The sequence below is a fragment of the Spea bombifrons genome, chromosome 3, assembly GCF_027358695.1.
Source record: "Spea bombifrons isolate aSpeBom1 chromosome 3, aSpeBom1.2.pri, whole genome shotgun sequence".
NCBI classification, from domain to species: Eukaryota; Metazoa; Chordata; class Amphibia; order Anura; family Pelobatidae; genus Spea; species Spea bombifrons.
In genome coordinates, this window is record NC_071089.1 from 17,003,572 (window position 1) to 17,014,583 (window position 11,012).

Below are 11,012 nucleotides of genomic sequence, written 5' to 3' on the forward strand. Positions count from 1 at the left end.
TGCAGAGCTTGTACTGGTGTCAGGGCAGGCTGTTTGGGGACAAAATTGGCTCACCCTGGGCTGTTTGGGGACAAAGTTGGCTCACTCTGGACTGTAATTTGTTAATGTTATCTTGGTGCTGGTCGGGTTCTATGTGGGCAGTGTGGACACCAGGGCTGGCTTTGGGGGTGTGCATCCTGTGATCTATGCCTGTAATTTAGGGGGTTTTATCTATACCTTTAATGCTTAGTTGTTATGTGATTTCCAGTTGATCTGTACCTGCAAAGCTGGGTTTGTGTGTTATTCTGCTATGCTATGTTTGCATACATTATTTATGTATACCTGCAAATACAGAGTTTGTATTTCTTATTCAGTTGATCTATACATGCACGTGCTGTTTACACGTGTTGTTTATTTGATCTATACCTGAACTACCGGGGGTAAGTAAAACAGAGGTGTGGCTTAGTGAATGAGGGACAAAGGGACTCTGGGGATAATTACAGGCCGGGGCCCAAGGAAATGCCTAGGGTCCAATTTTTCCATATTTACATTTTATTTTGTTACAAAGATTAGCTGTTTTTTAATGTATTAAACATCATTTTTTTACTCCCAGTCCCATCACATTACATCAATATGCGTTAGAAAATCAGGAAAAGATGGGCATGTATAGTGGGCTGATTCGGTGGCACAACGGGCCACTTGACTAGACTTGCCCCCCAGGCCTTAGGCTGCCAGCCCTCCCCTGAGTAAGAGGTAGATATTTCTGTCTCATTTCTATATTTTGCTTTAAATAACTGCCTCGGGCTGTGGTTTTGAGAGCTTTATAGTTTTCACATATTCACTACGTAACATACTAGTAACATATGCTCCGAACACAATCATCATTCTCTGCTCCCCGGAGTCTGCTATGGAAAGCTGATGATTGTGATGTAACCTCGCTAAGAACAGTTTTACCCCAGCTACAGTTACACACATCCCAAACCTTGCCAGGAGGACATATACGATGTGAAGTAAGAAGCACTCAGTCATATAGCAGTAGAGAAAAATTTAAATATTTCATCAACATTTTGGGTCATCTTCAGATAATTAATTTTAGAATAAGTTTATATAACATACCAGTCTAAGACAGATCCCCCACAACCCTTTACATCCGGGCCCCTCTAACCCAATTCGTATTAACCTTTAACTCACTGCTACCTGTTTCTGCTTCTATGCACATCATTATAAACAATTCTGCATACTCAAAAATATTACTGAAAAAAAGCTGAAACGGATGAACACTGTAATTAAAAAAAATACAGAAAAATATAAATAGACAAAAAGTAAACAATATAAAAAAGTATAACCCCCCCCTATGATATAAAAATCACCTTTTTCCTCACTACCCCTGTATGTATATATATGACTTGGGGTACCATTACTATGCTGGAGAGTTATTGTATGAAAAGTATTGGTTTATTAGCTTTAAATACATTAAATAAGATTGGGTCACGTTCTTGATGCATTATGTTTTGTTTTTACGGTCCTGTACATCAAAAATGCAGACATGCACCAGAGGAATTCTTTACGGTTAATACTTCTACATACATTTTTAATTTCCTTATTTATAGTAAGTGTTTATTTAAAGTTTTCCGCAATGTGACTTCATTCTGTTGTCATATGATACACGAAGACTATCTCTTCCCAGTCTGTGCAACCACTGCAAAACTGGTGCAGCAGAATAAAATATTCCCTGGTTTTCTTTGAAAACCAGGTTGTGTTCTAAAGTGAGAGCGCTCCTAATCGGTAAAAAATATCATATGCTACAAGGTAACAGTTTCCCTCAATACTCCGTCTCCGTAGACCAGGCGGTTGGAGAACTCCATAGGGAGTGATATCTCCAGGCAACCAGCTATAGTGAGCCGAAACAAACAAGGCAGCTGTATGGATTTCTTATTGGTTATACATTCATGGCAAACAGAGCCCACAGAAATCTTTTCCTGTCCTTCCCTTCATGTCCTTCTTGTTGGCCCGTGAAGAAGAGAGCAGTGACCGCTGATGTCAGACCCATTCTTCTAGTTTAGCATAAACCACCAAAATGGCAGACAAAAGAGGTCTCTGATCGTTCCCTCTAGATCACAAAAGGAACACAGCAGCCACTGCGTGCCTGATGAAGGCCCTTTTTGATGTGTGGGACAAAATGTTCTTACAGATATGGCAAATAAATGTGTTCTGGATATTTTAGTGTTTTCAGAGGCTTCTGTCTTAATAATTACAGGTTTTTAGTGTTAGTGTGTGCTACTAATTAGTGTGCCATTAGCGTGTGCTACTAATTTATCAAATTCTGGTCCCCACAATACCAACCGGTTAAGTAGCTTACGCTATTAAGCGTAGAAATGGGGGTAAATGAGTGTTTACATATCCAGAGCAATTATAATGCAAAGTGATATTCCTGATGCATGCCCCCCTTCCACCTATCTGCCCTAGATATTACTCTTGACCATTGCACTGCCAATGTCCCAGGAGATCACCTTCTGTCCCACCTATTCCCTCAATAATGACACGGGACGCAAGCGGGATTGGATTTTTAAAAAATCTTTTTCTTAAATTTTACAACAAACAGAGCAAAAGAAAATCAGAAAGAACAAAATGCAGCGAACAAATTATGACCCCACACATACGTCCCCTAGTGAATGCCAGAGGACAACATTGACGAGCAACAAGGGGTCTACTTTACATCAAATAAAGATCACTAAAGACAATGTGTAAAGTCCCATATTCCCCCCCGAGTTGTTATTCGAGTTGAGTGTCTGCATATGTGTCTGAACATAAGACCCAGTCCGCCATATAGCGGTGTAAAGCTACTAGGTTATAATCACAATGATTACAAAAGTTTAGGAAATGTCACCATTTTAATAAGAGTTACCCTACCCGAGGCAATTTTTTCCAACTATGTAGCTCACTGGCAAGTTTAGCAAAAAGGGGGCTATAGTTTAGTGTGTAAAGGTTATCAGGGTCATTGGGGATCCTAACACCCACATATGGAAGGGACTTCAAATCCAATTGTATACCCATGTCGGGAATATGTGCTGGGTGCCTATTTATACCCGAAATAGTTTGTGTTTACAGAGTGGATGTCCTCAATAACATAATTATCTAAAATAATGTAAACTGAGACCAAAACTCCTCAAGCAAATGCATTTTACGTTAGTTGTCATCGCGAGTGATTTAAGATTTATTACTGTTTGTCAAGCTGATCTTTCTAATTTAGCCAGTGAAGGCGATGCTGTTATAAGTGAAATATTCCTTTTAACATTTGTGCTTTAATCAGCATAATCAGCATAGAGCCGGTAATGTTACAGTAAATTATAGTAATGGTATTTGCTATGCTGGACTACCAGAAAAAACAACCTTTCTATCATCTTAATAAAACAAAAGTGTACTGTCCTGCTGCTAATTATCTGTTCACTCCACTAGATTTAGTAATATATCTGTATATCAGAGCGCTTGAAACATCTTAACAACAACTTTAGTTAGCTTTAACTTCATAAAGACCCTTCATGAAGATACTCCTCCAGAAGAAGAGCTTTAGAAAGCCTACTCTGGCTAGTATGTATTATTATTATTATTATTATTATTATTATTATTATTATTATTATTATTTGTTTTATATAGTGCCATAATATGATAATTTTGCAACTTTTTATGCAAGCTTTCTTTTGTAAGCATAATGTAGATTGCACAGAGCGATGTTACACAGTCTCTGTCTGCAGTGAAACCGTGCATGACATAATAGTACGCCCTGTGTCCATAACATATTTCATTTAAAGTCTACAATTACTTCCTGAAGGAATTAAACAATCTTTTACCCAATAAGTTGCTTGTTTTGAAGAACAGAGATAATTATAGGACAGAGACATGATTTTATTTGCTTTTTTGCCACAGATTATAGCTTCTTAGAGCTAAACTTTTAAAATACATTTTTCCAAAACCACAATGCTGACTGGAAAACATAAAGTGAAAAGATAGGTAAGTTTGATAACGTAGTTTTGCTAAATGTTGTGAAAGTGACAGTTCCATGTAGGTGGTCCGCACTGTAGTCTTTCGTTCCGGCTTTTACATGTATTTGTGACGATACTCTGGCTTCCCATACAGTGCTTCTGATGTCAGCTCAGGCTAGTAGTGCTGCTTAGTGCCTGAAGTCACTAGTTTATACACACTTTATACATCAACTATAAGTTGCTAGGTACCCGCCTAACAATATAAATATACTGTAAATAAAAACAGTACTTACATACAAAATAAAATGTTTAAGAAACGGAAAAAGCAAACACTCAATACAAATCATATTTTTTTTCCATGGTGTGCATTATTTTATGAAATTTCCCACATGCCTTCCATGTTTTCTAATGCTGAATCCACGCAGCCTGTTCTGGTTTGTAATTCACGCCTTGACCCATGTGGGTCATTGCAGCAGCAGAAGATCACTGCAAGCTGATAATCAAAGTACGCCTTTGTTTCCTAAGACAAACTGTCCATTTAACCCATGCCATTCGCTTTTAAAACAAACACGCAATCTATAATATACAACCCCTTTTTTTTTCTTTATTACATACGTATGTATGCAAAGCAACCTTGAGGTTACTTAGATGAACATCACATTAAGAAAAGAAGACTTTAATAATGAAAATACGACTGATTCTGGAAAACATTGGCAGATTGATAAAATTACAACATGCAATGTAATATTTCTTATTATTGAAAGCGATATAGAAACAATCATTTAATGCAATTTGAATGCAATTATATTGTTCTACCCTGCACTAAAACAATAACAAAACACTGATATGTGTGCGTTGATTAAATGCAGAAATCTAATTTATTTTTGGACAAAAAAAAGGCTTTCATCTTTTTTTTTCACTGTAGAAATAATAACAATAATTTAGGACCTCTCAGAGACACAGATATTATGACTAAGACTGAGTCATGTTACAGGAGCTCCACACTGCACCAAAATAAGAAAAAAAAGAAATATGGCTGAGCGTGCCAGCTGAATGCTGCAATGAATTGATTCTGCCACACAGCAGTGGTTTGTTAAATCCCCTGCACCGTAGGTTACAGTTTCATTGCAGTAAGAATGACTCCTTTTTTTTCCTAGCACGCCATTTGTGAACAGCAAATTTCACAACAAAAGCAAATATTATTGTTTAAGCTAAAACACTTTCAATAATACAGCAGTTAAATACAAAAAATAAAAATAGTACAATTGTTTATTGTGCTAAACAACCAAGATAATTGCTTATGGGCACATTTACTGGGGCAGTGCCTAAATTACTGTATTTTGTTGCAACTTTACAATGACCATACATACAGTTCTTTAACAGCTGCATAATAAATAAGATATAAGCAAAGGCGCATCACAGCATACATACAACCGAAAAGTGCATCGAAACAGCCACAGCTGCCTTGGTATCTCACGGCCCATGGGCAGTGGCATATACTGGACTAATTAGGGCTAGTCCGCTAGTGTTAGGGGCTGGTGGGAGATCCAGCTCCCCCTAAGGGAAAACCTTCATAGGATCTTTACCTAATGTGACACTTCATTCTGTGGCTGTTGACAAGAATATGACATCATATCCTGATGCTCAGCAAAGAGGACGGAGGTTGCGGAGGTAGGTTTGTGGATATGTTCCCCATACCGGGAAATTACTCCCCTTCCCCATATGGGATCTAAAGCGTCAAGGCTAATTTTACAAGGGTAGGCCGGCAAAGGACAGGAGCTTCTCAATCCAAAGAGATCAAAAATGCAGTACCTGAGGACCAATAACCATCTGTCACGGACAGAGCCACCAGATGTATCCAGAGATTTGAGTGTTACCTAAAGTGGTAACCCTTATAAGTAGATTAAGCAGCTGTCTAGGCCCCTCAATGATTTATGGGGGCTCATCAGAGAATGGTGATGAGAGTATGACAATCCATCTTAATGTTATGTCACTTTATTATCATTCATTTTTAAACTGAATTCAATAAACATGTTGGATTCTTTAACTAAATCCAGAATGTGTGTTAAAATAGCACTTTAATAAAGGAGCAAATATACTGATTCATTCAAACTAAGAATTGATTAATCAAAAGGTAAAGCATTGATCAACCTGTTAGGGTATGTAGGAACCACTCCATCCCCATGTCCTACCAACTCCACACCACCTTCAAGTCTGTTGGGTGCTAGCCCTGTCCCTATCTGAGGCTAACCCAACCTCCTTAACACAGGAACCCCCCATTCCTGCCTCCCAAGGAGCGGGGGGAGAAAGCACTTCAGAGGGCTAGTGTTGGGAAGTTCCCAGCAATGCCTATTGGAGTAACGCCCCTGTGGTCCTAACATTGGTTTTATGGGTGGAAGAGAATGGATACATAGTAACCAGTAAGTAAAGCCATCCATATGTACCCTCCTGTTCATATTTTTTATCTAATTGCAAATATTTCATTTATGTTTATTTAATGGTGTTTTGATCATAGTTACAATTTTGCGGACAGCTGAATTATCACATTTATGAGTAATAACCAGATGACAGAAATCCAAACACATTTCATAACACTAAGACATTATTCACGGGTAATAAAAAAGCAGCGTAGACCTGTCTTGTAAGGAACTCTTCAATCACGAAGTGGAAAGTTCATTTCTCATGCCACATTTTTGTCAAGAAAGTTTGTTTTATTTATTAATATTCCGATGAACTGTTGGTTTTGATGTATTGCCAAAGATAAGAAAGTAGCGTGTGCAGTCCCCATTACAACGCCTCAATGTTTACCTTCAGTTTTTTTCCTTTTAACTTGAGTTTATAAATGCAGGTACATGACAAAAGCTGTAGACTATACCCATGTATTGCGAGGATCAGGCACAGACTGGCCATCTGGCACATCAAGCCAACAGCGCGACACACTCACCCAATCTGCTGCTCCAATCTGCTACGTGAGCATACAATAAAATGTAATAATCATAACGTAAGCACAAAACATTTAAACCAAACAGAGAACTATGTATAAAAAGCATACGTTTGAGAATTAGCTGTATCAGAGTAGTAACATGCCTGGGAACTTTGGGTTGACCTCTTTCTCTAGACTGGAGAGGCCTTGTCCAGAGGAGCTACCCCAGTACCCACCTCCCTGTCCAGGGACCCACGTCATACCAAGAGTCCTCTGTTGAAACATGATGCCATAACCTAGTGTTCTGCTTCGACAGTAGAGTACTATGAAGGTTGTGACAGCTAAGCAGTAGCTTAAGAGTTGTCTCTAGGCCTAGCAGGGGTGGATCCAGAGCCTGTCTTCAAAAGGGGCACTCATTCTAACACCCACCTACAGACACTTGCACTAACAAAAAACAGACACTAACACACACACACAGTCAATACTAGCACACACATGCAGACACTCACAATACAGACACTCCAAGACACAAACTAACATACCCAGACACAGTAACACAGCCACACAAGCAGACATATATTGAACTCATTCTGTAAAGCATCAGTCTGTCTTCAGTGCAAGCTGTTGGATCATTTAGTGTTACGTTACATGACCACGCTCAAGCCGCCTCCTTCTTTAAGTTGTCCGGAACTCCAGACTTGCCCCTTTCTCCTTGCTCCTGGAGCATGCTGCCATCTTTCTGAGGGAGGCAATTGCCCTGTTGTCCCATTAGTTGTGCACATAAGGCCTAGTCCAATTAGTATATGCTTATACCCTTGGACCTGAGCTTTATATATTCTAAAAAAATTATTCTTTACAGAACATGCAGTGAAAGTCCCAGCAATAAAACTTTGACCTCCAGTAAAGTCCTTCAGCAAAATAAAGGTTTGCCATTCTGAAAATTACTGTTATTTTCACCACGTAGCTCTGAGAGATTAGATTTTTTTCAATGCAGTATAAAAGCATAATAGCCGCAATATAACTTGTTAATGAATATTTAGCTGGGGTTTCTAGACTATCATATACCTTAACTATACTTTATATGTTTGGGTTATTTGCAAAAAACAAACAAAAAAAAATCTTTTTAACCTTAACCTTAACCTTGGGGAAAAGAATAAACATTTACAGACACCAGATGGCCTGTTTTTCCCTCAGAAATCTCACGGTGCTGCCCCAACCACAAGGGATTCTGGGTAGGCGCATGCAAATAACGTTAACAATGATCACATTTGCCTCTATATCCACTTTATTCCTGGATCCCTTGAAAGTAATTGCCAGCTGTACAACACAGCCTTTAGACAAAACTCGGGTAAGAGGTGCAATAGCCAGATCACCGCTTTTTTTTTGTGAAGCCCGAGGTGCTGTGCTTCTAGGTGCGTGCATTCTGTGCTTAAGAGCAGCAGAAGCCTGAAACTTTTTCAGGTGTTGGTCTGACAAATCCTCATAAGGAAATGTCAAACACAAATTCCTCCCCTCCACGGCCATAAGACCTGCAGGAGGGTCAGACCTTCAGGTCCTCCTCCGAAGAGGAGGACCACTGTACGGGAGAGGTAGGGAGCCATAAGGCATTGCGCTACCTCTACCCATCAGGACAAGAAAGTCCAGATCCACTGCTGGGGTGCAGTGCTCAAACGAAGTACAAAGTCCGTGATCCAAAATCAAATCCTTGCCGTGTTCAAAATAAACGTGAAGTGGAAGCCCAATTAATTGGCACATGTGCAAATCGTGAAAATAGATAAATAAGGTGTTCAGCCATTAGCCAAAATCAAATGGGCGAGTAAAGGGAAGTGCTTCAGTAGCGTGGCCTTCAGTGCTTCATCGTGCAGTTCACATCCACAGGTGAATTGTGCCGACCATGGAGAGTGACGCCAGCGTACTACAAGCTGGGGCTCAATTTCACACCTCCGGCTCCATGCTACCTTGACCTTAAGGCTAGAGGATCAAGCTTTTCCCCCTCCACCACTCATGGACAGCTGTTTTATTTTATTTTTTTTTTTCTGTGGGGGACAGCCCGGATCCTGCCAGAAAGCCAGAGCCCAGCAGTTCCCCCTTAAACTTTTGTGGGGGACCATCCAGATCCCACCAGAAGGCAAGTGCCTAGAGGTCCCCCTTGAACTTCTGTGGGGGACTGCCTAGATCCTGCCAGAAAGCCAGGGCCCAGCAATCCCCCTTGAACTTCTGTGGGGGACTGCTTAGATCTTGCCAGAAAGCCAGGGCCCAGCAGTTCCCCCTTGAACTGTGTGGACTTTGTTAAATAACGATAATATCTGGCTGTTTTTTTTTTTTTTTTTTGCAATCTCTTTTTACACTTCTTATATTATACCAAGAAGGCTCAGGACCCCAGCTTTCTTTACTATTCACCCAAGTCAGAAAGCTGTGTGCAAAAGGTCCCTTCAAGCCCTGTTACCCTTTCAACATCCCAGCCAGAAAGATTCAGCCTGGCTAAAGAGTAAAGAGTTACTAGGTCCAGCTTTACCACAGATGCCCAGCCAAAAGACATAGCAGAAGAGCTGGACACTGCAACCCCTCTGAGGGCCCTGCTGGTAGCAATCAGCTCATTCCAGGCACTAAAAAATTCATCCTTAATGGGGTAGCCAAGAAATACCATTACATAAGTTATGGTGGGTAAATGTGATGGAAAACCCTTCCATTTAAATTTAAGGGGTAGTAAAAGTATGATTAAACACTCATCTACAGACACCAGACAAGCCTAAAGGCTTGTTTTTCCCTCAGAAATCTCACCGTGTTGCCACAACCACAAGGGATTCTGGGTAGGCACATGCAAATAAGGTTAACAATTATCACCTTTGTCTCTATATCCACTTTGCACCTCTTACCCGAGTTTTGTTTAAAGGCTGTCTTGTACAGCGGGCAATTACTTTCAAGGGATCCATGTATAAAGTGGATATAGAGGCATTGGATATAGTGATCATTGTCAACCTTATTTTGCATGTGCCTACCCAGAAACAAACCTTCTGACTTGTCTGGTGTCTGTAGATGAGTGTTTAATAATACTTCTACTAACCCCGAAATATATAAATAAATAGAATAAATTCTCTAATTTCTCTGATTCAAATACTGACCAATATGTATATACAACAAAACAAGAAATCAATGCACACTCAACAAATACTATTTTAAAAAAGAAACATTTGAGGCATACTGATAAATATTGGGGATTCCATCATAGTCACATAAGATTAGTTAGGACTCGCCAAAACTGGGATACTTTGAGGTAGTTGTGGGCTGAGCAATACCAAGAAATACAATAGTAGAATACCAATGTTAACTGAAGATACTAAATGGATATAAACTATGCACTGCTGTTTTTAAATCTAGGTTACTGGATTAAATATTCTGATTGTCATGAAGATTTTTTTGGCACCTAATGAAACGGTGCCTAGATATATGTCCAAAGGGGTCACAGAAGCACTGGTTAGCCCTATCAAAGGAACGCGTCTAGATCTGTGATGGCACAGCAGTTATTATTTCCAGAACACACAACATATTGACCAGCGGGAATGGACTGTTGATTTATATAACAAGATGGATATGGGGGAATCAGACTGCTTGAACACGAGAATCTGCTCAATCACACAAAGTCTGGAATAAAAGCCAACCGATATCCTAAGCATGCTGATATTGGTTTAGCGTGAGTCACAGCACTTCCTATCTGCATTGTTTAGTATTCAGAACCTCACACACCTGTCTTATTACTTGGCAGCTGCAGGTATGGGAACACATAGCTGCGGCAAGGTAATGATTGCAGGAATCAGAACAGATTGTCTTATACATTTTAACCACTTCTGCTGTGCGTATGTGGCTGTCTACAATTTAATCCCTTTGTCCAAGTCTATATGTAAAACAGAGGTTAGATAAAATGGTGAAATCATATACATTAACGTAGCAAAGATTCTGTAATGCCACAAAAGCATTAAACAGAAGGTAAAGAGAACCATTTTTACAACAGATTGTGGCAAACGACTTAAGACTTCATCCTGCTGGTATTCACTCCTTTCATGGTGATATGTTTGAGACATGAAGTCTTGATAAAGGCTGCAAGGGCGACCAAAACAATGACCACATAAACA